The following is a 25,276-nucleotide window of genomic DNA, read 5'->3' on the forward strand; positions in this document are numbered from 1 at the left end:
GAAAAGTCTAATTTACTTTACTCTTCCTATAAAGTTCTTGCCATCTAATTCATAATCTTTCCTCCCACCCAAAAATCTCATACTGCTTCCCACACCCATCATCCACTACACTCTCTGTAGCTGACCCCGCTTACGTCCATCATTCTTAATATACTATCAACCTCAAATATGTCCATGTTTAAATGTCCATGGATAAGTCAATATTGTTTATCAAGAGCTGAGTTTCTAGGGCTCTAAATAATTACTTGTGCCCCAAAATAATGGAAGAAAAGGTTTTCAACCCTATGCCGTGATACTTTAAAGTCAACAGCTTATTATCCCTGTTTTTTAAAATATAGACAATTATAACCCTGTAGGCATTACAGCATGACTACACAATGGGACATAGAACTTATGATTGACTATTTACACCACATACCGTTTCCTTGAATTTTTTCATGCTCTCTGACAAACAGTGCTATATAAAATAACCCGACTCTAATGAAATATTTTGTACTGTGTTGTGGAAATGCAAACAATAAGGAAACTAAGTTCTTCAATACATGTACATAATTACTACTCTATTTTGTTGATGATGTGCATACAGCTGTAATTCTATTTATTCTGATGGTTTTGACACCTGTCTACATGATTTGTTGTCTGTCTCCCCTTTTTAAACTGTGAGCCCCTTGTTGGGTAGGGGCCATTTCTATATGTTGCTGATTTGTACTTCCTAAGCGCTTAGTACAGTGCTCTGCACACAATAAGCAGTCAATAAATATGACTGAATGAATGAATGGAAAACAGCACAGAAAAATAACACTAATATGTACTCACGCAAACAAGGGCTGAGGTTCAAAAATCTGACTGTATCCTAAATTTATATTTTGAAAGCTATTTTGTAAAGGTGACCACAAACTTACTTAGGGGAACAATTTTATATTATATTATCTTTGAAGATAAAAATGTTTTCAGAAGACAAACACACAAATGTTCATGTTTAAAAATCCAATTCTCCCCCTAGTCCTCCCTAGAATTATTTCCAAAACAAGAATATGAATAGCTAAGAAATACTTCAGAAATGCAATGGCTGTGGACATTTATTAAATCCAGACAGAGACCCTTTGGGTAAAACTGTCTCCTTCAGAAACTGAGTAACTTGCAATTTTAAATTCTGTATTTACTTTTAATCTAGTCAAAGTCTGTGGCTCTTCTTTAGGGAAGGATAACTGGCAAGTCTTGAATAGTACACTCTATACATGCCCCATGAATGATAAACAGTTTCTAAAACTTTTATTTAATAGTAATGTAAAATTATTCTGCCATGGAAAAATATTCCATGTGTAGTTTCACTGAAACGTGAACCGCTGTGACCAAGACACATACGTCTGTATTTTAATTGTATTCCAAAGTTAATGTTCGTTTTCAAGATTATGTCCCTATCATTTTTAAACCTAGACGTGCTGCCAGCACCACTTTTGAAAAATAACACAGCATACTCAAATGATTTCAATTGCAGCATACCTAAAAGGTTGCACTGCTCCTGAGACAATTAGAGCTCAAAAACAAAAACTTTTCACTCAGTTCTAAAAGTGAGTATATTAAGTAACTCAGGTAAGGTCTATCTAAATAATAAAAGTATTTTTATAATCTAGAACATGTGGTGATGGGGAAGGGAGGGTGTCACCCCCCCCCCCCCCCCCCGGGTACAGGCAGGTGGCCCCTGTGGCTGCAATTTTGATTTCAAATATAATTAGGGGTAAACGGATTGCACTCACTTTCCAGAGAAGGCAATCAATCAATGGTATTTACTGAGCACTTACTATGTGCAGGGCACTGTACTAAGCACTTGGGAGGGTAAAATACAGCAGAATTAGCAGTCGCCTTCCCTGCCCATAACGCTCTTGCTGTCTAGAGACTAGTCTCTAAAATCCAAGGGCCATACTCTATTCAGAGACAAACTTTGAGGCAGCAATCTTGATGGACAAAGGGAGAATGCAATATAAAATAACTTGCATTTCCATTTCTCATGAATAGCTAATTCAGTTTTTTAATTTTTTTTATTTTTTGCCATAGAATGAAAGGAGTTCCATTGAGCTTTAAAGGCCATAGATACCAACAAAGCTTTGCAGGTATCAGGGCAGTGACCATCATTTTTTATTTTCTCTACTAATCGGGCAATATGAAACCAATTACTGAGTTTTAAATTAGATCCTGTGAATTTAGAAAGATTGTACAACTATATTTTAATTAGTTGAACTATTTGGATAAAAAATGCCACTTTGCCAGGCTAGTAGTAAAAATCTACCTTTGGCATTGGGACATAGAGCAGCTAATCATTTGACCCCACAACGCAACACTGTATGTTAAAAATCAGACAACTCACTTTTGGCTCACAGTTACAAGAGTTGATCGATGAAATGCAGAAATCTCCAGTAAGAATTTTGGAGGGCGTTAATTCTCGAAAGTCATAAATTCTCACCAAGTCACAGAGATTTTCTTCAATTTCTACTTCCAGCACAGTATTTAGTAGAGGTGGCTCATCTGGGAAATTCAGATTAAACTGCATAAAAGCAGCATGTGGAAATCTCTAAAGAAATAAAGAGAGATCCATATGTCAGAACTGATTCAACTGTCACAGCTTGTTGTTATAATTACTTCTTCGTGGATCTGTTAACATCAAAAAAACAGCTTTCTCAATCAGCGAGCAAACAACTTAGTTGACTAAAAACAGGACTGTCAAATAAACTCATTATCATCAACAAACATGATATTTATGTATATTCAGGATGCCAACTGAGGGGTACTCTGCTGAAGCATACCCTAGGAGGGGGAATAAAATGAACTATTAAGGTATAGAAAGCAAGCCGAAACAACAAAAAAACCAAACATTATTTTCTTCCTCCCTTTATGATCCTACCATTTTCAGATCAGATTAATAAATATATAGATTACAGATAAGTACATAAGTACTGTGGGGCTGGGATGGAGCAACACAGAAGGGAGTGGGAGAAAGGGAGGGGCTTAGTCTGGGAAGGCTTCTTGGAGGAGATGTGCCTTCAATAAGACTTTGAAGCGGGGGAGAGTCGTTGTCTGTGAGATATGAGGACATTCCAGGCCAGAGGCAGGACATGGGCTGAGGTACAGTGAAAAGGTTGGCATTAAAGGGGTGAAGTGTGCAGACTAGGTTGTAGAAGGAGAAAAGCGAGGTGAGGTAAGAGGGGGCAAGGTGGTAGAGGGCTTTAAAGCCAGTGGTGAGGAGTTTTTCTTGGATGCCATTGGCATGGTGTCCCCAGACAATTAAGCAGCCTCACTTTCAGTCTCTTCTGGTTTGTCTTGGTACTCTCCGGCCTGACGCTTCTATGTGCCCGCTGCTGAAATGGAGCTGAGAAGGGGTAGGAAAGGGAAGGCTACTGCAAGAGGAGTAGGGGCCATCCGAGCAGGCCAGGGTCCCTGTACCGCTGTCGTTTCCCCAAACCCATGCACCCTCCCCTGGCTGCCCTGAGCTCTTCCGACAGCTACAGTGGATGCTGGGCAGAATCATTTAGTTGTCCTCATCCGTGGCTTCCTTTCTTCATCTGTCAGCCCCTTCAGGCTATCAACCAATCAATCGTATGGGAAGCAGCATGGCTTAGTGGAAAGAGCATGGGCTTGGGGGTCAGAGGTAATGAGTTCTAATCCCAGCTCTGCCACTTGTCTGCTGTGTGACCTTGGGAGAGCCACTTCACTCCTCTGTGCCTCTGTTACCTCATCCGTAAATGGGGATTAGGACTGTGAGCCCCACGTGGGACAACCTGATGATACCTTGCATCTACCCCAGTGTTTAGAACAGTGCTTGGCACACAGTAAGCCCTTAACAAATACCATTATTATTATTATTTATTGCATGATCAATGTGTGCAGAGCACTGTACTAAGCGCTTGGGAGAGTATAACAGTACAACAGACACATTCCTTGCCCACAATGAGCTTACGATGTTCATTCATTCATTCATTCAATCATATTTATTGAGCGCTTACTGTGTGCAGAGCACTGTACTAAGTGCTTGGGAAGTACAATTTGGCAACATATAGAGACGGTCCCTACTCAACCATGGGCTCACAGTCTAGAAGGGGGAGACAGACAACAAAACAAAACGTGTAGACAGGTGTCAAAGTCGTCAGAACAAATGGAATTAAAGCTATATGCACATCATTAACAAAATAAATAGAATAATAAATATGTACAAGTAAAATAGAGTAATAAATCTGTACAAATATATATACCAGTGCTGTGGGGAGGGGAAGGAGGAGAGGAAAAAGGGGGCTCAGTCTGGAAAGGCCTCTTGGAGGAGGTGAGCTTTCAGTAGGGCTTTGAAGGGAGGAAGAGAGCTAGCTTGGCGGATGGGCAGAGGGAGGGCATTCCAGGCCAGGGGGATGATGTGGGCCGGGGGTCGACGGCGGGACAGGCGAGAACGAGGTACGGTGAGGAGATTAGCGGCGGAGGAGTGGAGGGTGCGGGCTGGGCTGGAGAAGGAGAGAAGGGAGGTGAGGTAGGAGGGGTCAAGGTGATGGAGAGTCTTGAAACTGAGTGTGAGGAGTTTTTGCTTGATTCGTAGGTTGACAGGCAGCCACTGGAGTAGATGCTATGGCAAGCTTCCAGAACTCACCTCGGCCAATTTCTGACATGCTGGGTAATAATAATACTAATAACGATAATAATGATAGTACTTCACCACCCCCTGCCATCTAGACTGTAAGCTTGTTGTGGGCAGGGAACGTGCCAGTTTATTGTTGTATTGTACTCTCCCAAGCGTTTAGTACAGTGCTCTGCACAGAGTAAGTGCTCATTAAATACAATTGAATGAATGAATAAAAGTAGTTATGTGCTTGCTACGTGTCAAGCATTGTTTTAAGTACTGGGGTAGATAGAAGTTAATCAGGTTTAACACAGTCCCTACCCCAGATGGGACTTACAGTCTGAGCAGGAGGAAGTGGGATTTAATTGCCATTTTACAGATAGGGCAACTGAGGCAGAGAAGTTAAGTGACTTGCCCAAAGAGACACAGCAGACACGTGGCAGAGTCGGCATTAGAACCCAGGTCCTCTGACTAACAGTCCCATGCTCTTTCAACTAAGCCATGAGTTGCTTCGCACACTTTCCAATGGTCACTTGTTTTCTCTGGCAGATTCTACCCCAGGCCTTTCTACTTCCATTCATGTACTCTTCTGGTCAGATGACAGCCAGGCTGGGCTGTAAATGTTATGTGTACAATTATGATTTATTCATTCAATTATATTTATTAAGCGCTTACTGTGTGCAGAGCACTGTACTAAGCACTTGGGAAGTACAAGTTGTCAACATATAGAGACACTACCTAACAGCTACCGGCTACCCAACAGCAGGCTCACAGTCTAGAAGGGGGAGACAGACAACAAAACAAAACATATTAACAAAATAAAATAAATAGAATAAATATGTACAAATAAAATAGAGTAATAAATACGTACAAACATATATACAGGTGCTGTGGGGAGGGGAAGGAGGTAAGGTGGGGGGGATGGGGAGGGGGAGGAGGGGGAGAGGAAGAAGGGGGCTCAGTCTGGGAAGGCCTCCTGGAGGAGGTGAGCTCTCAGTAGGGCTCTCAGATGATGGGAGAGTGAGAAGGAGGAGATGGTCAAATCAGACAAAAGGGCTGTTTTTTTCTCTTCAACCCCAAGAGGATGGAGTTTCCTGTATTGGCAGCAGAAAATCTGCGGGAAAAGTGGAGGCTGGAATGGGAGTATACAAAGACCTCTATATAAGAAGATGTCGCTCCCAAAATTCAGCCCCCCAATTTACATTTTCTAAGACTATAATATTGTTGTGATTGTACATGTGTGTGAGAGAGAGTACATATGACATTTATTATTGATGTGCAATGTATGCACTTCTCTGTTCCACGAAAACAGCTTCCACTGGAACACAATCTAAGTAACATTCCATGGTAACCACCACAAAGCCAAAGAGGATTTAAATTTGACCATGCTTGATTGGCAGTTCTCTCGTCTTTAAGTGTTCTATTTCTACACATGTGTAATATTTTAGAAAGGTCCACCGGGGCTTACAGTTCATTGAGATCTTTTATTACATTTCAAACCCGAGAGGACATTTTGAGAGTTCATATGGTGCAAATTCAGAACTCATCACAGGGATTTTTGTGCTCCAGAAAAATTATGCAAGTTTTAGCTCACAAAAATGACCATTTAAAATTGAGAGCTATTTAGGATTTTCTGAAATCTGATTACTTTGGAGCCTGGTATGATAGCTTCCCAACCCTCTTCACCACTACAGAAGAAAAATCTGGGTCTTTAATTGTATTTATTTTAGTCAGTCATATTGTCTGTCTCCCTCTCTAGACTGTAAGCTCATTATGAGCAAGTAATATGTCCATTTATTGTTTTACTACATTATCCCAAGAGCTTAGTACAGTGCTTTGCACACAGTAAGCACTCAATAAATACGACTGAATGAATGAAAGGGTCAGAAAACCAAGGTAGCAACAGTAGGAAAATGGTCTAGGTTGTTGCACTGTCCACTCTCAATTTCTCTTCAAAATGAGATTTTTTTTCGGCACATGCTGGCTAATTTTTCTCATTCTCTCACTGCTGGGTGACACTGAGTCTCTGACTTCTGCTTCTGGTAGTAAAGCAATTTCCTGGAGCTACTCTGTGTCGCTAGCCCTTCGCACCAACTTAAGGGCCCCTTGATAAGCATATTTCATTCAAGCTGGGTGTACAAATAAAACAACATGTGGACACTTTTCCGGGCTGAGGGAAAATATTGCAAATGAGGGAATTAGGATATGAAGTAACAAATAATGAATCAGGATACTGCTTATCCTCAACAAGATGAGAAACAAGAAGAGGAGAAGTGAAAGAAAGGAAAGAATGGAAAGGGAAGTACTGCCAGGAACACATAATGTTTCCACTTCCACCCTTAGAGATGCACTGGGAATCAAAAAAGCCAACTCTGACCATGTCTTGTCTTTACTGGATCATCCATTCATTCAGTCGTATTTATAGAGAAGCAGCATGGTTTAGCGGAAAGAGCACAGGCTTGGGAGTCAGAGGTCGTGGGTTCTAATCCCGGCTCCGCCAATTTTCTGCTGTGTGACTTTGGGCAAATCACTTAACTTCTCTGTGCCTGTTACCTCACCTGTAAAATGGAGATTAAGACTGTGGTCCCCATGGGACGATCTGATTATCTTGTATCTACCCCAGGGCTTAGGACAGTGCTTGGTAAATAGTAGATGCTTAACAATACCATCATTATCATTATTATTATTGAGAGCTTACTGTGTGCAGGACACTGTACTAAGCGCTTGGAAAGTACAATTCAGCAATAAAGAGAGACAATTCCGCCCAGAGCGGGCTTACAGTCTAGAAAGGGGGAGACAGACATCAATGGCATCAATATGCATAAATAGAATTATAGATATGTACATATGTACACAAGTGCTGTGGGGCAGGTGGGGGGTACAACAAAGGGAGAGAGTGATGGCAATGGTGGGGAGAGCTGAGGAAAAAAGGGGTTTAGTCTGGGATCATGTCCTTGTTTCTGCCTCCCCTGCTATAGCTAGGCCTGCCACTCTGTTCCAGTCAACTGTGTGTCCTTGCGCTTGGCCTTTTCAATCAATCAGCCCACTGCTGGGTAGGGACTGTCTCTATATGTTGCCAACTTGTACTTCCCAAGCGCTTAGTACAGTGCTCTGCACACAGTAAGCGCTCAATAAATACGATTGATTGATTGATCAGTCAACGGTATTCACTGAGTGCTTACTGTGTGCAGAGAAATGTGCTAAGTGCTTGGGAGAGTGCAATTCTACAGAGTTGCTAGACATATTCAAATCCAAACCTTTGCTTTGGTCACTCAAAACACATCTGTACCACTTCTTTCTCATCCCTACCTGCCTTTAATTGCTGTTCAAAGCCTACCTTGGGAAACATCATGGTCTAAGGAAGAGCAGGGGCCTAGGACTCAAAGGCCAGCTTTGCCACTTGCCTGCTGTGTGACTCCCCGCAAGTCACTTAACTTCTCTGGGTCTCAGTTTCCTCTTCTGTAAAATGGGGATTTAGCACCTGTTCTCCCTCCCATTAGACTGCGAGCCCATGTGGGACAGAGACTGGGTGACACCTGTTTATCCTTTATCTTGGCATATAGTAAGCACTTAAATACCACAATTGTTATTATTTTGTATTACCACCTCCGGGAAGCTCTTCCTGATTAATAATAACCATTCTTCAACCCAGAAGAATTACATCTAATCCAGCCCTCACTACAATACATTCTTAATTTTTATAATTATCTGTCCATATTCATGGTGACTACACATTTTTCTAACTTGTCTTGGTATTAAATTGCATGTTCCTTGTGGGCAAGAACCATGTCTATGTTTATTCAAGCACCTTGTACAATAATGTGCACTTTGGGGATTAAGTAAATAATTACTGATATACTGATAGAATAAATATGTGTTTGAATATGACTGGAAGCTGATTTTTAAAAAATATATTCACTCTTTGGTGATGTCACATTTCTTTAATACATCTTCTAATAAAACATAAGCATGGGAATAACGTGTTTATTGATTTTATACATGCTCTTATGGAAGATAATTCTGATCTTTTCCCAGTAGTAATTAAAACAATTGTAGGATGAGGCTGCCTGTAATTCTGACTATAGAAAAAAAATTCATCAGATCACTTCCTGTGGGAAAAGCTAAATTATGAGAAAACTAAAAACTGAACCATATCACAGACTCTGTGATGAGGAACCTTTTGTTCCCATTAAAATGTGTACAGAAACCACACAAGCTACTTTCTTGGAAAATCATCATCAACACGTGACTCAACACTGTGTATCTGAAAATAAACTGTGTTTAAAAGCACAATACCAGAAATAGACAAGATACCACCTTCTGTAAAGCTTATAAGACAGGCCTGCATATATTATTGACAAATAATGGATCGGGGGAAAAAATGATACAGTCAACTACTTACAGTAAGAGTGTCTACCAATCCTACTGTATTTTATGCTCCCAAGCAGTTTGTACCGTGTCCTCTCCTGAGGAGTTAAATACACACGAACATTAGAATGTTACCCTGCTTCTATAGTAAACTAGAAAAATTCTCTGGTTCTCTCACCCTCCAGGTGATCAGGATTGAATGAACACTTTCAGGGAAAACCCAAGTAACTAAGTGACATTCAAAAGCTGAAGAGGACATGGAAATTCAAAAGCCTTATGCAGCTCAGCTCCTAATAATAATAATAATAATAATAATGTTGGCATTTGTTAAGCGCTTACTATGTGCAAAGCACTGTTCTAAGCGCTTGGGGGGATACAAAGTGATCAGGTTGTCCCACGTGGGGCTCACAGTCTTAATCCCCATTTTACAGATGAGGTAACTGAGCAGCAATTCACGCAGCCTCTCTCACAGATTCAGGTCCATTTAGACTGCAGTTAAGAAAGAAAAGGAAAACTGTACACTACTCTGACATGTTAAAAGTTCTATACTTAATTACCAATAATTTTGCAAGTGGTAAATTATGATTTTAAAGCCTACAATGATAATGAAACCAATGCCCTTGCCATTTCATTTCAACAGGGATCTGATGGCTGAAATGAGTCTTTGCCCAGTGTTTGCCAGACAGTTGAAAGCTGTTTCCAAAATTTGAAAGAGAGCAGCTATTGCAGTCCCACAGCGTAGCCTAGTAGAAACAGCACAGGCTTTGGAGTCAGAGGACCTGGGTTCTAATCCTGGTTCTGGCACTTGCCTGCTGTGTGACCTTGGGCAAATCACTTAACTTCTCTGTGCATCAGTTCCCTCATCTGAAAAAAGGGGATTCAATACCTGTTCTTCCCACCTACTTTTTAAAAAATGATATTACATGCCTGACTGCTGGGTGACCTTGGGTAAATCATTTAACTTCTCTGTGCATCAGTTCCCTTATCTGCAAAATGGGGATTTGATACCTATTCTTCCCACCTACTTTTTTTTAATGCTACTTGTTAAGTGCTAACTACGTGCCAGGCACTGTATTAAGCAGTGGTGTAGTTACAAACTTATTGGGTTAGACACAGTCCAAGTCCCACATGGGGCTCACAATCTTAATCCCCATTTGACAGATGAGGTAACTGAGGGACAGAGAATTTAAGTGGTTTGCCCAAAGTCACACAGCAAACAAGTGACCCAGTCAGGATTAGAACCCAGGTCCTTCTAACTTCCAGGCCTGTGCTCTTTCTACTAGGTATACAGACTGTGAGCCTCTTGTGGGACCTGATTATCTTCAATCTATCCCAGCACTTAGTTACAATGCTTGGCACATACTGACTGCTTAGCACACACTGGGTGCTTAGCAAATACCAATATTATTAGTAGTAGCTTTAAATGAAAATAATAATAATGGTATTTGTTAAGCGCTTACTATGTGCCAAGCATTGTTCTTAGCACTGGGGCAGATACAAGGTGATCAAAAGTGTCCCACGTGGAGCTCACGGTATTAATCCCCATTTTACAGATGAGGTCACTGAGGCCCAGAGAAGTGAAGTGACTTGCCCAAAGTCACACAGCTGACAAGTGGAGGAGGCGGGATTAGAACCCATGACCTCTTACTCCCAAGCCCGGGCTCTTTCCACTGACCCATGCTGCTTCTCTAAGTGCTTGTTTCTGGCTGATTTTCTTCAAAACTTTCATTCAGTGATTAAGAAACTAGACTAATTATTATAATGGATCAAATTCAACCCATACACTGCTATTAAGGCAGGAACACAACATGTATTTTTTCCACTGCAGAATCAAATGATTTAATGCAATAAAGCAAATGAGTATTGGTGCTGGGTAAAAAAAATCCAATACTAATTGTAGACTTATAACTAGTACAGTCTGCAGCAGAGCGAGACTGTAAGGCTACAAAAGCTAAGGTGTAAAAAAAAATTTCAATCCATAGTCGCAGACAACTCACAATTAAATAATAATAATAACAGCATTTGTTAAGCACTTACTATGTGCAAAGCACTGTTCTAAGCGCTGGGGAGGATACAAGGTGATCAGGTAGTCCCATGTGGGACTCACAATCTTAATCCTCATTTTACAGATGAGGTTACCGAGGCACAGAGAAGTTAAGTGACTTGCCCAAAGTCACACAGCTGACAAGCGGCACAGGTGGGATAAGAACCCATGACCTCTCACTCCCAAGCCCGGGCTCTTTCCATTGAGCCATGCTGCTTCTCTTATATTGCCTATGGGAGCTAAATCCAAACAGTCACCAGTGGCAATCTGGGGAACAAGGGATGAAAGCACATTTTTAGTGGGGGGTTTTCCTGAGGGAAGGAGCGACTTGCAATTTGCCCATCCATTTTACCAGCAACCTGGCTAAAAGTATCTTATGGAAATTCATAATCTAACAATCAGAGTACTTCCTATTTATTTTCCCTTTAAATGAGATAAACACACTGTACAGGTTTAGTTGGAGGCTAATAGCAGTCTCTAAAACTCTGCTAAAGATTGATGCTTCAAGCTAGGTTTGGTATGTTCTCTCGATAACTCAGGAAAGCACTTCCCTGAGGGAAACCATCACTGGAAAGCAACAAGTCAAATACTCAAATCCAGGCCACAGTCACTGGAATTTAGATAACGTAGAACAGGCAAAAATATACTGAATAAGTGTACTTTATTGCCTGATAAAGCTTGACTCCACCAGCTCCTTATACACACCCCCGTTTCAGAATTAAAGGGGCCAGAGGAAATATTAAATCACAGATTATACATTTTTTTACCAACTTAATTCAAAACAGAAGCATATTCACAGTAAATTCTGAGGAATAACTACCTTCTACTTATATCCTGCTGGGTACACAAGGATATCTTTTATAGAAAGTCATGAGTGAGGAGATGCTAAATTGGAATTACCACAAAAATATAATTAGTCTTTCTAAACAGACTATATCCAATATATCGAACAGCAACAGCCTTGAGACCTCTGTTATCTAGATTTACCTGTCAACTGGCGCCTCTTTAGTTTTTTAAATTGATGTGGGAAACTAACTGCAATAACTTGAATCTGGTACTGATCACAGAGAGGTGTCCTCCCTGGGCAGATTCATGAATAACGTATCAAACCTTTATTTAAAACATTTTTTTTTTCCAATCTGAAGTGCTAGTATACCATAAATGTTTTAGTAAAAGGTTGATACTGAACAGAAATAGTCTCTGCTCTGCGTACACCATTTATGTGATTAAATGTGGGAGAAAAATATGGTGAAAAAGCGGGTCTTAATATTGTATCCCAAGTCTCAAAAAAAAAGTGGTCAAATTATTTAGTGTTTCCTCCTTAAATCTTCCCTGTTCCGTAATGCCACTACATAACTTCCCCATACAGAGTCAAGTAGGCCAGGACAACCTGGGGTACAAAAGTAGGGAAAAGGAGGTGGGCTGGTCATTATTGTTATAATGCACATAATAATAATGTAATATTGATTATAATGCTCACATTAGGCACTTACTATCTACCAAGTATTCTACTAAGCGCTGGGGTGGATAAAAGATAATCAGGTCAGACACAGTCCCTGTGCCCTATGGGATTCACAGTCTAAGAAAGATAGAGAACAGAATTTTACGGATGAGGATGCTGAAGTATAGAGAAGCTAAGCGACTTGTCTTAGATATGCACAGAAATGTTGTGGGGCTGAGGGTGGGGTGAACATCAGGAAGTTAAAGGGTACAGATTCAAGTGCTTAGATGAGACAGAAGTGAGAGGGAGGAGGGGAGATGAGGGCCCCCTCTTTTATTCCCTCCCTAACTGTTCGCTTTCCAATGGCTTCTTCCCCACTGCTTCCCATACCCATGTCACCCCATCCTAAGGAAACTCCTCCTTTGACCCCATGGCTCCTTCCAGTTATCACCCTATCTCCCTCCTACCATTCCTCTCCAAACTGCTGGAGCAAACTGTCTACACCCATGGTCTCAAGTTCCTCTCCTCGACCCCCTCCAATCTGGCATCTGTCCCTTTCACTCCACAGAAACTACCCTCTCAAAGGTCACCAATGTTCTCCTTCTTCCCAAATCCAACGGCCTCTTCTCCATCCTAATCCTCCTTGACCTCTAAGCTGCCTCTTTCCCTGGCCCTAGTTCCAATTTTCTTTGCTTTTTTGACAATTTTCTTCACCTTCCTTCTCCCCTTTTCCTCCACTTCACTGATCCTCAGAGGCTTGAATATTTATGTGGACATCTGGGATAAATTCCGAGGCCTGTTACCTCCCACTCCTCAACTCTGAGATTCTCCTGCTGTGTCCCACCTCATCCACTCACCTGGATCTCAGCACCACTAATCAGTGACCCGCTCCAGACTGTTAGCTCACTGTGGGCAGGGAACTTGTCTACCAACTCTGTTGTTTTGTACTCAGCGCTCAGTAGACTGTTCTGCACACAATAAGTGCTCAATATACCGCTGATTGATCATTGCTTACCTCAACAATGAAATCCCACTCTCCTACCACAGCCTGTTCACCTGCCCCTTCCTGGGGATCATTTAAGTCAAGTTATGAAAAGGAAAGGACAAATAAATTCTAAGTTCTTACAGCAAGCATCTAGGTGTTCAGCCATTTATCATAGGCCGGAATGGTTTTCTAAGGGACTGCTGGGTAGGTGACTTCCTTCTGGAAATAGATCTGAGCAGATAGAAAAAGCAAAAACACACAGAGCCGCTTCTTCCTTTTGGCATGAATTCCCTGTCAGGGAGTTTGGTCAGCATTCATTGAACACTGCTCAGCTGGAACTCAAAACATCCCTATATCTAGCGTCAATGCTTAGAATTTTTTCAAAGGGCTTTTAACTACAGAATCGGTAAAGAATGCTCTGATCTGAAACACCCATGTGCACATGACACATTTTGGTCATCAACAAAACCAGAAAGTAGTCTGAAAATATTTAAGATTAAAGATAATCTTAAAGCTGGCAATAATGGCAACAAACAGCTTTCTTTCAATGTTGTTTTAAAAAGAGAAATATAATGGGCAAAACTCTAGTGGCCTATATAGAACTGTCCTTCATTTCCAAAGACGATGCTTCTGTCATATGTTACTCTCCCAAGTGCTTAGTACCATGTTTTGCACACAGTAAGTACTCAATAAATGGGAAGAAACACGGCATAGTGGACAGAGCACAGACCTCAAGTCAGGTGGTCATGGACTCTAATCCTGGCTCCACCACTTGTCTGCTGTGTGACATTGGGCAAGTCACTTTACTTCTCTGTGCCTCAGTTACCACATCTGTAAAATGGGGATTGAGACTGTAATCCCCAAATGGGACATGGATTGTGTTCGACTGTATTTGCTTGTATCCACCCCAGCACTTAGTACAGTGCCTGGCACTTAGTAAGTGCTTAACAAATACGATTATCATGATTATTATTATTATTATTATTAATAATAATAATAATAATAACACTGACTGAGTGACCGATTGGCTGAAAAGACCAGTACAGTACTGACACCCCCACACCTTGGTTACATTCATTCATTCAATCATATTTATTGAGCTCTTACTGTGTGCAGAGCACTGTACTAAGTGCTTGGGAAGTACAAGTTGGCAACATATAGAGACGGTCCCTACCCAACAACAGGCTCACAGTCTAAAAGGGGGAGACAGACAACAAAACAAAACACAGTGGACAGGTGTCAAGTCGTCAGAACGAATAGAATTAAAGCTAAATGCACATCATTAACAAAATAGAATAGTAAATATGTACAGGTAAAATAAATAGAGTAATAAATCTGTACAAACATATATACAGGTGCTGTAGGGAGGGGAAGGAGGTAGGGCGGGAATTAAGGATGGATCCTTATTGCACTGTTTTCATTATCAACCCTGCCTCCTTATTCTTCTTTCATTCATTCATTCATTCATTCATTCGTATTTATTGAGCGCTTACTTTGTGCAGAGTACTGCACTAAGCACTTGGGAAGTACAAGTTGGCAACATATAGAGACGGTCCCTACCCAACAACGGGCTCACAGTTTATTATTGATCGTCACGAAGCCTTTTCAATCAATCAATCAATCAATGGCATTTACTGAGCGTTTACTGAGTGCAGAGCACTGGACTAAGCGCTTGGGAGAGTACGCCCTAACAGAGTTGTTAGACACATTCCCTGCCAACAAAGACCTTGCAGTCTAGAGAGCGAAATTACCATCTAGAAAATGAGTTTACGGTCTAGGAGCAACACCTCTCCGGATGTCTGCTCGCTAAACTTGTCTGTCGGTTGCAGTGGTCTCCCAGCAGTCCAAACCTGCATGGCACCACTGGAGGATGTGTTTTAAAAATGCTTTTTCTGCCCTCCAGGGCTTTTTTTTTCTTTGTAACATTCGTTAGGTGTTTACTATGTGCCAAGCACCGAACTAAGCACTGGGGCAGATACAAGCTAATCAGGTTGGATGCAGTCCATGTCCTACATGGGGCTCACAATCCCCATGTTACAGATGAGGTAACTGAGGCACAGGAAAGTGAAGTGACTTGCCCAAGGTCACACAGCAGACAAGTGGGGGACCCAGTTTAAGAACTCACAACCTTCCGACTGCCAGGCCCATACTCTATCCACTTTACCATGCTACATCTTTTCTTAATACCAGATGTGTCTCTCAAGCACAATTTTCCCTTTTGTGGCAGCCATTGCTGTCATGGATTTGACACTGTGAAGGCGACAATGCCATCAGCTCTACCTCTACAATGGATTGGCCAAAAAGTAGCTGGGCCGTCTCTCTCCTTTGAGTTGAAAAGCTATGAAGGGGGAGCCAAGATGGTAGTTCCACTTTTTGCCACCCATCGGTGAGATGTAGTCCAGGGAATAAGGAGAAGCAGTGTGGCCTAGTGGAAAGAACACAGCTCTGGGAGTTGGAGGACCCGGGTTCTGATCCCAGTTCTGCCGTGTTAGACCTTGGGCAAATCACTTCAGTTCTCTGTGCCTCAGTTACCTCATCTGTAAACTGAGGATAATTTATTCAATCATATTTATTGAGCACTTACTGTGTGCAGAGCACTATACTAAGTGTTTGGGAAAGTACAATATAATAATAAACGGTGACATTCCCGACCCATAATGAGCTCACAGTCTAGAGTTGGGGAGACAAGCAACAATACTAATAAATAAAATTAAAGATATGTACATTAGTGCTTCAGGGCTGAGAGAGGGGAAGAGCGAGGGGATAAATAAAATGACATATGAACATAAGTGCTGTGGGGCTGGGAGAAGAGCAAAGGGAGCAAGTCAGTGCGATGCAAAAGGGAGTGGAAGATGAGGAAAAGTGGGGCTTAGTCTGGGAAGCCCTCTTGGAAGAGATGTGCCTTCAGTAAGGCTTTGAAGGAGGGAGGGAGTAGTTGTCTGTCGGATTAGAGGAAGGAAGGCATTCCAGGCCCGTGGCAGGACATGGGACAGGGGTTGGCGGCGACACAGGAGAGACAGGTACAGTGAGAAGATTAGCACTAGAGGAGCAAAGTGTGTGGGCCGGGTTGTAGATGGAGAGAAGTGAAGTGAGGTAGGAGGGGACAAGGTGATGGAGTACTTTAAAGCCAATGGAGAGGAGCTTTTTGTTTGATACGGAGGTGGATGGGCAACCACTGGAGTTTTTTGAGGATCAGGGAGATGTGTCCATAATGTTTTTGTAGCAATGTGAGCCCCATGTGGGACATGGACTGTGTCCAATTTAAATAACTTGTATCTACCCCAGAATTTAGAACAGTGCTTGAAACACAGTAAGCACTTAACAAGTACCTTAATTAATTAATCCTCCATCCTCTACCCCTCCAGCTGAGGGCTCACAAAGATATGACCTCTACAGCGTGAATCAAGACTAATACAGAACACTTTTTAACAAGTATAATTAATGTCTGAACATGGGGCTTTCATTCATTCATTCAATCATATTTATTGAGAGCTTACTGTGTGCAGAGCACTGTACTAAGCGCTTTACAAAAGCCACCCCTACCCTCAATTTGAGAAAGAGAGACCAGTAGCTAGTCATTGCCTCTCTCTCTACCCACCCTTTCTCCGGGGATGATGACAATGAAAATAATAATGTTTCTTAATGACACTATGTGACAAGCATTGTTCTAAACGCTGGGGTACATAAAAGTTAATCCAGTCGGATGCAGTCCCTGTCCTACAGGGGTTTCACAGGATAAGTAGGAGGGAAAACAGGAATTAATATTGAATCCCCATTTTACAGATGATGTAATTGAAGCCCAGATAAGTTAGGTGCTTTGATCAAGGTCCCACATCAGACAAGCGGTCCTGTCTTATGCTGTCAAGTTGTCTCCGACACATAGCGACAGCATTGATACATCTCTCTGAGAATGTTCGCCTTCCATCTGTAATCACTCTGGTAGTGTATACATAGAGTTTTCTTGGTAAAAATACAGAAGTGGTTCACCATTGCCTCCTTCCGCGCAGTAAACTCGAGTCTCCATCCCTGACTCTTTCCCATGCTGCTGCTGCCCAGCACAGGGGAGTTTTGACTTGTAGCAGATTGCCTTCCACTCTCTAGCCAAGCTAGGAATGGAATGGGTAGGCCTCTGCTTGACTCTCCCTGCCATAGTCGAGACTGGTAGACTACTGGAAACTCTCCCGGTGAGACCCTGAGAGGGGTAAAAAAGTGGTAGAGCTGGGATTAGAACCCAGGTCCTCAGACCCCAAGCCCTGGCTCTGTCCATGAGGACACACTGTGTCTCTATATCCCCTTCTCAGACATTATTTCATTACACACCTGCGAGAAGTAGCGTGGCTCAGTGGAAAGAGGGTGGGCTTTGGAGTCAGAGGTCATGGGTTCAAATGGCACCATGTGTAATGGTTAGCACTCTGGACTCTGAATCCAGCGATCCGAGTTCAAATCTCAGTGGGATCTTAAGTTTAGTCCTTCCCAGACTGAGCCCCCTCCTTCTTCTCCCCTTCCTCCCCCTCCCCATCCCCCCACCTTACCTCCTTCCCCTCCCCACAGCACCTGTATATATGTTTGTACATATTTATTACTCTATATTTTACTTGTACATATTTATTCTATTTATTTTATTTTGTTAATATGTTTTGTTTTGTTGTCTGTCTCCCCCTTCTAGACTGTGAGCCCGCTGTTGGGTAGGGACCCTCTCTATATGTTGCCAACTTGTACTTCCCAAGCGCTTAGTACAGTGCTCTGCACACAGTAAGCACTCCATAAATGCAACTGAATGAATGAATGAATCCTGGCTCTGCCAACTGTCAGCTGTAGGACTTTGGACAAGTCACTTAACTTCTCTGGGCCTCAGTTACCTCATCTGTAAAATGGGGATTAAGACTGTGAGACCTCCATGGGACAACCTGATCACTTTGTAACCTCCCCAGAGCTTAGAACAGTGCTTTGCACATAATAAGCACTTAATAAATGTCATCATTATTATTATTAATGAATATGCTACATTTCAAGTTAAGTTACAGTGTGTTTTTTTATACGACTGGATCTCTGCAAACCTGCTGCTCAATGCTTTAATTTTCTTGGCCATTTGATACAAAAAGATTGCAGACTCCTGCACTAGACTCAGAACAAAAAATGAACAGAGATCAATTTCCACTTCTAAAAACTCTCTGTAACATATAGAAGACTGCCTATGGACACAATCATATCAATTGCATTTCTAAAGTCATTCAAATATAATGCAGGGCACAAATTCAATTATGCCATTTCGGTCTGAATATTCTAAAGGAGACTCCTGCTGGGTTTAGAGTGGAAATAATCTTAAATGGCATGTTAGCTGTACGAACAAATCCAAAACTGAAACCAGAACATGGACATTGAAATCTGCATTCCTTTTATCTGAGTAATCAGAGGGGAAAATGTATTTCAGTAGGCATCTGGCAAAAATGTAAAACTAATTACCCTATCCAACATGTCTCTCATTCACTCATTCAATCGTATTTATTGAGCACTTACTGTATGCAGAACACTGTACTAAGCGCTTGGAAAGTACAGGTCGGCAACATACAGAGACGGTCCCTACCCAACAACTGGCTCACAGTCTAGAAGGGGGAGACAGACAACAAAGCAAAACATGTAGACAGGTGTCAAAACCGTCAGAATAAATAAAATTATAGCTATATGCACATCATTAACAAAATAGAATAGTAAATATGTACAAGTAAAATAAATAGAGTAATAAATCTGTACAAATATATACAAGTGCTGTGGGGAGGGGAAGGAGGTAGGGCCGGGGGGGGATAGGGAGGAGGAGAAGAAAAAGGGGGCTCAAGTCTGGGAAGGCGCCCTGGAGGAGGTGAGCTTTCAGTAGGGCTTTGAAGGGAGGAAGAGAGCTAGTTTGGCAGATGTGCAGAGGGAGGGTATTCCAGGCCAGGAGAAGGACGTGGACTGGGAGTCAACGGTGGGACAGGAAAGAACAAGGCACAGTGAGGAGGTTAGTGGCAGTGGAGTGCAGAGTGCGGGCTCGGCTGTAGAAGGAGAGAAGAGAGGTGAGGTAGGAGGGGGTGAGGTGATAGAAAGCCTTGAAGCCGAGAGTGAGGAGTTTTTGTTTCTCAAATAATCCTCATTGGATGTAAATTTCAAAGAAGTATATCAGTCCATTCACTTATACTTTATTACAAAAGCGTGAAGTGCTGTGCTAGAAAGCAATTTCACGTATCACGAGACAGACAGTCCAAATATGAATATAAAAAGCTTCAAATTTCCACAGAATATATCTGATTTGATAAACCACCCCGAAATCTTGTGTACTTTTTGTCAACACTTCCATTAATGTGAAATTACTGGGTTAAAACTAAATACACCGTGTAAGTGCATCCCTTAAACTGCATGACAAAAACTCAAAAGAAGTTTTATCTGCTGACTATATACGCAGGTCTCACCCAAGATCAATCAATCAATCAATCATATTTAGTGAGCACTTACTGTGTGCACAGCACTGTACTAAGTGCTTGGGAAGTACTAGTTGGCAACATATACAGACAGTCCCTACCCAACAGTGGGCTCACAGTCTAGAAGGGGGAGACAGCAGATCAAGATAAAAAAGATATCACATCCATAGACAATCAAGAAAAAAAATTGATCGGTACTGTGGTTGGTCCATTAGGCAAAGTCGTAGAACACCACACTGTTGGTTCAGTAACTTGCCTTCATTTGGATAAGCCCCATTTTTAAATATAACTTGCCAAATGTTTCAAGATGTGGGTGTTCCTCTCCTATCGCAAAGGTACTATCCTAATATATGCCTTATAAGATCTCTCCAATGGCAATTAGAAACGCGTCAGCTTCAAGTTTTCCACATTGGCTCCTTCAAAACTACTTGCCCTCCTCTCCCTCCACCCAATCGATCATTTTTATTGAGAGTTTACTATGTGCTGAGCACTGGAAAGTGCTTGGGAGATTACGATATAACAGAGCTTGCAAAGACATTTCCTGTCCTCAGCAAGCTTACAGTCAACAATCTAGAAGCTTACACAAGTAAGCCTCATCAGTGCTCCACACATTCAATTCTTCTACTTCCAAACAACTTTTCATTGTCTTCATCCTACTTCACCAAACCATGTCCCTTCTGTTTGTTTTTTTTAATGGTATTTGTTAAGTGTTTACTATGTGTCAAGACTGTTCTAAAGACTGAGGTAGATACAGGCTTATTAGGATGGACACTATCCCTGTCCCACATGGGGATCCTAGGCTAGAGAAGGATTTAATCCCCATTTTACAGATAATCAATCAAATTTATTGAATACTTACTTTATGCAGGGCACTGTACTAAGTGCTTGGGAGAGTATGATAACAATATAACACATACATCCCCTACCCACAAGGAGCTTACAGTCTAAGGAGGGAAATAGACACTGATATGAATAAATTACAGATATTTACATAATTTCTGTGGGGCTGGGAGATCAGAAGGTTATGGGAAAACGTAACTGAGGCACAGATAAGTTAAGTGATTTACACAATAATTACCTGAGGCAGGATTAGAACCCAGGTCCTCTGACTTACAGGACCATGCTCTTCCCACTAAACCACACTGCTCTCCTTAAAAGCATATACAAAAACCTCAGCCACCACTTTCCTCCTCCTCAGAGAAAGCATGACCATCTGCTGGCCTTTCTCCACCAGATCTTGGCTGACTGCCCAGGAGAAGACAGCTCGTTCAAGCCCTCATCCTATCCTGTCTGGACTACTGCATCAGCCTTCTCTCTGATCTCCCATCCTCGTGTCTCTCCCCACTTCAATCCATACTTCCTGCTGCTGCCCGGATTGTCCTTCTCCAGAAACGCTCTGGGCATGTTACTCCCCTCCCCCAAAATCTCCAGTAGCTACCAATCAATCTGCGCATCAGGCAGAAACTCCTCACCCTGGGCTTTAAGGCTGTCCATCACTTCGCCCCCTCCTACCTAACCTCCCTTCTCTCCTTCTACAGCCCAGCCTGCACCCTCCGCTCCTCTGCCGCTAATCTCCTCACCGTGCCTCGTTGTCGCCTGTCCCACCATCGACAACTCCCCCATCCCCTCCCCCTCCCATGCCCTTACTGTGGGGGTTCCCCAAGGTTCAGTGCTTGGTCCCCTTCTGTTCTCGATCTACCCGCACTCCCTTGGCGACCTCATTCGCTCCCATGGCTTCAACTATCATCTCTACGCTGATGACACCCAGATCTACATCTCTGCCCCCGCTCTCTCCCCCTCTCTCCAGGCTCGCATCTCCTCCTGCCTTCAGGACATCTCCATCTGGATGTCTGCCCGCCACCTAAAACTCAACATGTCCAAGACTGAACTCCTTGTCTTCCCTCCCAAACCCTGCCCTCTCCCTGACTTTCCCATCTCTGTTGACGGCACTACCATCCTTCCCGTCTCACAAGCCCGCAACCTTGGTGTCATCCTCGACTCTGCTCTCTCATTCACCCCTCACATCCAAGCTGTCACCAAAACCTGCCGGTCTCAGCTCCTCATCATTGCCAAGATCCGCCCTTTCCTCCCCATCCATACCGCTACCCTGCTCGTTCAAGGTCTCATCCTATCCCGTCTGGACTACTGCATCAGCCTTCTCTCTGATCTCCCATCTTCGTGTCTCTCCCCACTTCCATCCATACTTCATGCTGCTGCCCGGATTGTCTTTGTCCAGAAACGCTCTGGGCATGTTACTCCCCTCCTCAAAAATCTCCAGTGGCTACCAATCAAGCTGCGCATCAGGCAGAAACTGCTCACCTCAGCTTCAAGGCTGTCCATCACCTTACCCCCTCCTACTTCACCTCCCTTCTCTTCTTCTACAGCCCAGCCCGCACCCTCCGCTCCTCTGCCGCTAATCTCCTCACCGTACCTCGTTCTCGCCTGTCCCGCCATCGACCCCCGGACCACGTCCTCCCCCTGGCCTGGAATGTCCTCCCTCTGCCCATCCACCAAGCTAGCTCTTTTCCTCCCTTCAAGGCCCTACTGAGAGCTCACCTTCTCCAGGAGGCCTTCCCAGACTGAGCCCCTTCTTTTTTCTCCCCCTCGTTCCCCTCTCCATCCCCCCATCTTACCTCCTTCCCTTCCCCACAGCACCTGTATATATGTATATGTTTGTACATATTTATTACTCTATTTATTTATTTATTTTACTTGAGCTTATCTATTCTATTTATTTTATTAGTATGCTTGGTTTTGTTCTCTGTCTCCCCCTTTTAGACTGTGAGCCCACTGTTGGGTAGGGACTGTCTCTATATGTTGCCAACTTGTACTTCCCAAGCACTCTGCACACAGTAAGCGCTCAATACGATTGATTGATAGTAGAAAGAACATGGGCTCGGGAGCCAGTGGATCTGGGTTCTAATCCCGGCCCTGCCACTTGTCTCCTGTGGGACCTTGGGCAAGTCACTTAAATTCTCCGTGCCTCAGTTTCATTAAGTGCAAAATGGGGATTCAATACCTGGTCTCTCTCCTACTTGACTGGGAGCCCCATGAGGGGCAGGGACTGTGTACGGTCTGAATAATGTGTATTTTCCTCAGTGTTTGGCACATAGTAAGTGCTTAACAAATAAGAGAGAGTGAGTAAGAGAGAGGAAGAGGGAGAGATGCTTCCCGCACACCATTGGGACTTTGCATCAGCCTTTGTTCTGTTCCACCACATCAGGGAAAAGAAATAACAACAGAAAAAGCTCTGCCTTCAACTTTAGGAACAGTCCTGCACTGTAGACGGGAAGCTCCTTGTGGACAGGAATCGTGTCTACGAACTCTGTTAATATTGTACTCTCCCAAGTGCTCTGATGCTCACCCCTATCTCTCAGCACTTACGTAAATATCCATATGCTCTACTATCTGTAATTTATTTTAATATCTGTGCCACCCTATAGATTGTAAGCTCCTTGTGGGCAGAGATAGCATCTACCAATGCTATTATACTGTACTCTGAGAGCTTGATAAAGTGCTTGGCATATGATAATTCCGGTAAATTCCACCGATTAAGAAGGTGGGTGTTAGGGAGTAAAGTGTGCAGACTGGGTTGTAAAAGGAGAAAAGTGAAATGTCTGCCTACAGATGCCCCTAGCCTCAGAAATACGCTAAAGTAACCAGACCAAACACAAAAGCCAACCTAGGCTGAAGGAGGTTCTTGAGTTGGGCAATCCCTCTCCAGATCCCGCCCATCACATAAGAAGAGACCCAGGTGTAAGACAGCACATGGGGGTTTCTCTCTTGTGGCCCAAGGACTGGTGATCCCCTCCCGAACAGCCATCCAGGCACACTTGGAGGGAACGTGTCTCAGTCAGATGCTGCTTCTCCAGTTGTGCGTGGAGCTCAATAAGGAGTTGCCAACCGATCTACGATGACACTCACTTATCCACAGGGTGGCATGGACCACCTCTGCAATCAATCAGTCATGTTTATTGGGCACGTACTGTGTGCAGGGCACTTGGGAGAGTACAACACAACAACATAACCAACACATTCCCTGCCCGCAACGAGCCGGTGGTGGGATAAGAAAGGAAGGCTGCTGGAGAAATAGGGCAGTTGCCATGCCATCTCTCCTGGACCCACAAGTCTTCCCGGTGTGATGAGGATGCCCCCACTGTGATTCCGAGTGGGCCTTGAGGGGGGTCACCAGGGTTCAATCAATCAATAGTATTTATTTTTTGAATGCTTACTGTATGCCCTGTACTAAATGCTTGTGAGAGTACAACACAACACTATATCATAGACGTTCCCTGCCCACAATGAGCTTGCCTGTTTACTACAGTGACTGATGGCTAGCTAGCATGGGGGAACTAAATCCTCAGAGCACCTGCATTTTTGGGGGGTTGGGAGGGGTTGGTATTTGTTAAGCACTTACTATGTGCCATTAATTGTACTAAGCGCTAGGGTAGGCACAAGGTAATCAAGTTGAACATAGTCCATGTCCCACATGGGGCTCACAGTCTTAATCCCCATTTACAGATGAGATAACTGAGGCACAGAGATGTTAAGTGACTTGCCCAAGGTCACACAACAGCTAAGTGGCAGAGCCATTATTGGAACCCAGGTCCTTCTGACTTCCAGGAATGTGCTCTAACCATTAGGGATGTTGCTTCTCCATTTAATAAACCTTTGGTTAAGAAATTTACTGGCTTGTGTCTCCATCTGTCTCTCTCTGATCTTGTGTGGCCCCTCAGATCTTGAAGTAGCTCATGAGTCCCAGCTTCATTTCACATGGACCATGATATAAGTTGGAGGGAGAAAGCTGATTGTGTGCCTTATAAAAATAATACTGATGATAATAATAATAGTTATGGTATTCGTTAAGCACTTACTATGTGCCAAGCACCATTCTAAGTGCTTGGGTAGATACAAAATAATCAGGTTGGACTCAGTCCCTGGCCCACAAGGGACTCACAGTCTCAAAACCCATTTTTCAGATGCGGTAACAAGCACAGAGAAGTTAAGTGACTTTCCCAAGGTCACAGCAGACAAGTGGCAGAGCCGGAATTAGAACCCATGACTTCTGACTCCCAAGCCCCTGCTCTTGCCACGAGGCCATGTCTCTCTCCTCCTTTAGATTGCAAGTTTGTTATGGGTGGGGAACATGTCTGCTAATTCTGTTGTATTATACTCTCCCAAGCGCTTAGTACAGTGGTCTGCACATAGTAAGCACTCAAATACGATTGACTGATTAAAGCCAGTGGTGAGGAGTTTCTGCTTGATGTGGAGATGAATGAGCTGCCATTGTGGCTTTTTGAGAAGTGGGGAGATGTGAATCATTTTTTTTTTTTTTAGAAAAATGATCCAGGAAGCAGAGTAATGAATGGACTGGAAAGGAGACAACCCG

The 25,276-nt window shown here is 43.0% G+C and overlaps 1 protein-coding gene across 3 annotated transcripts in view; it reads right to left on the reverse strand.

Moving 5' to 3' along the window:
* NCK2 (NCK adaptor protein 2) overlaps positions 1-25,276 on the reverse strand; it is a 308,554-nt gene that overhangs the window by 91,970 nt on the left and 191,308 nt on the right. For 2 of the 3 annotated variants that reach the window (XM_038742303.1, XM_038742299.1), the window contains exon 2: positions 2,366-2,569. The gene's annotated coding sequence lies outside the window, so the exon portion shown is untranslated. The remainder of the gene's footprint in view (positions 1-2,365; positions 2,570-25,276) is intronic. The other variant, XM_038742308.1, reaches the window with a different exon arrangement.

Source organism: Tachyglossus aculeatus, chromosome 2, assembly GCF_015852505.1.
Source record: "Tachyglossus aculeatus isolate mTacAcu1 chromosome 2, mTacAcu1.pri, whole genome shotgun sequence".
NCBI classification, from domain to species: Eukaryota; Metazoa; Chordata; class Mammalia; order Monotremata; family Tachyglossidae; genus Tachyglossus; species Tachyglossus aculeatus.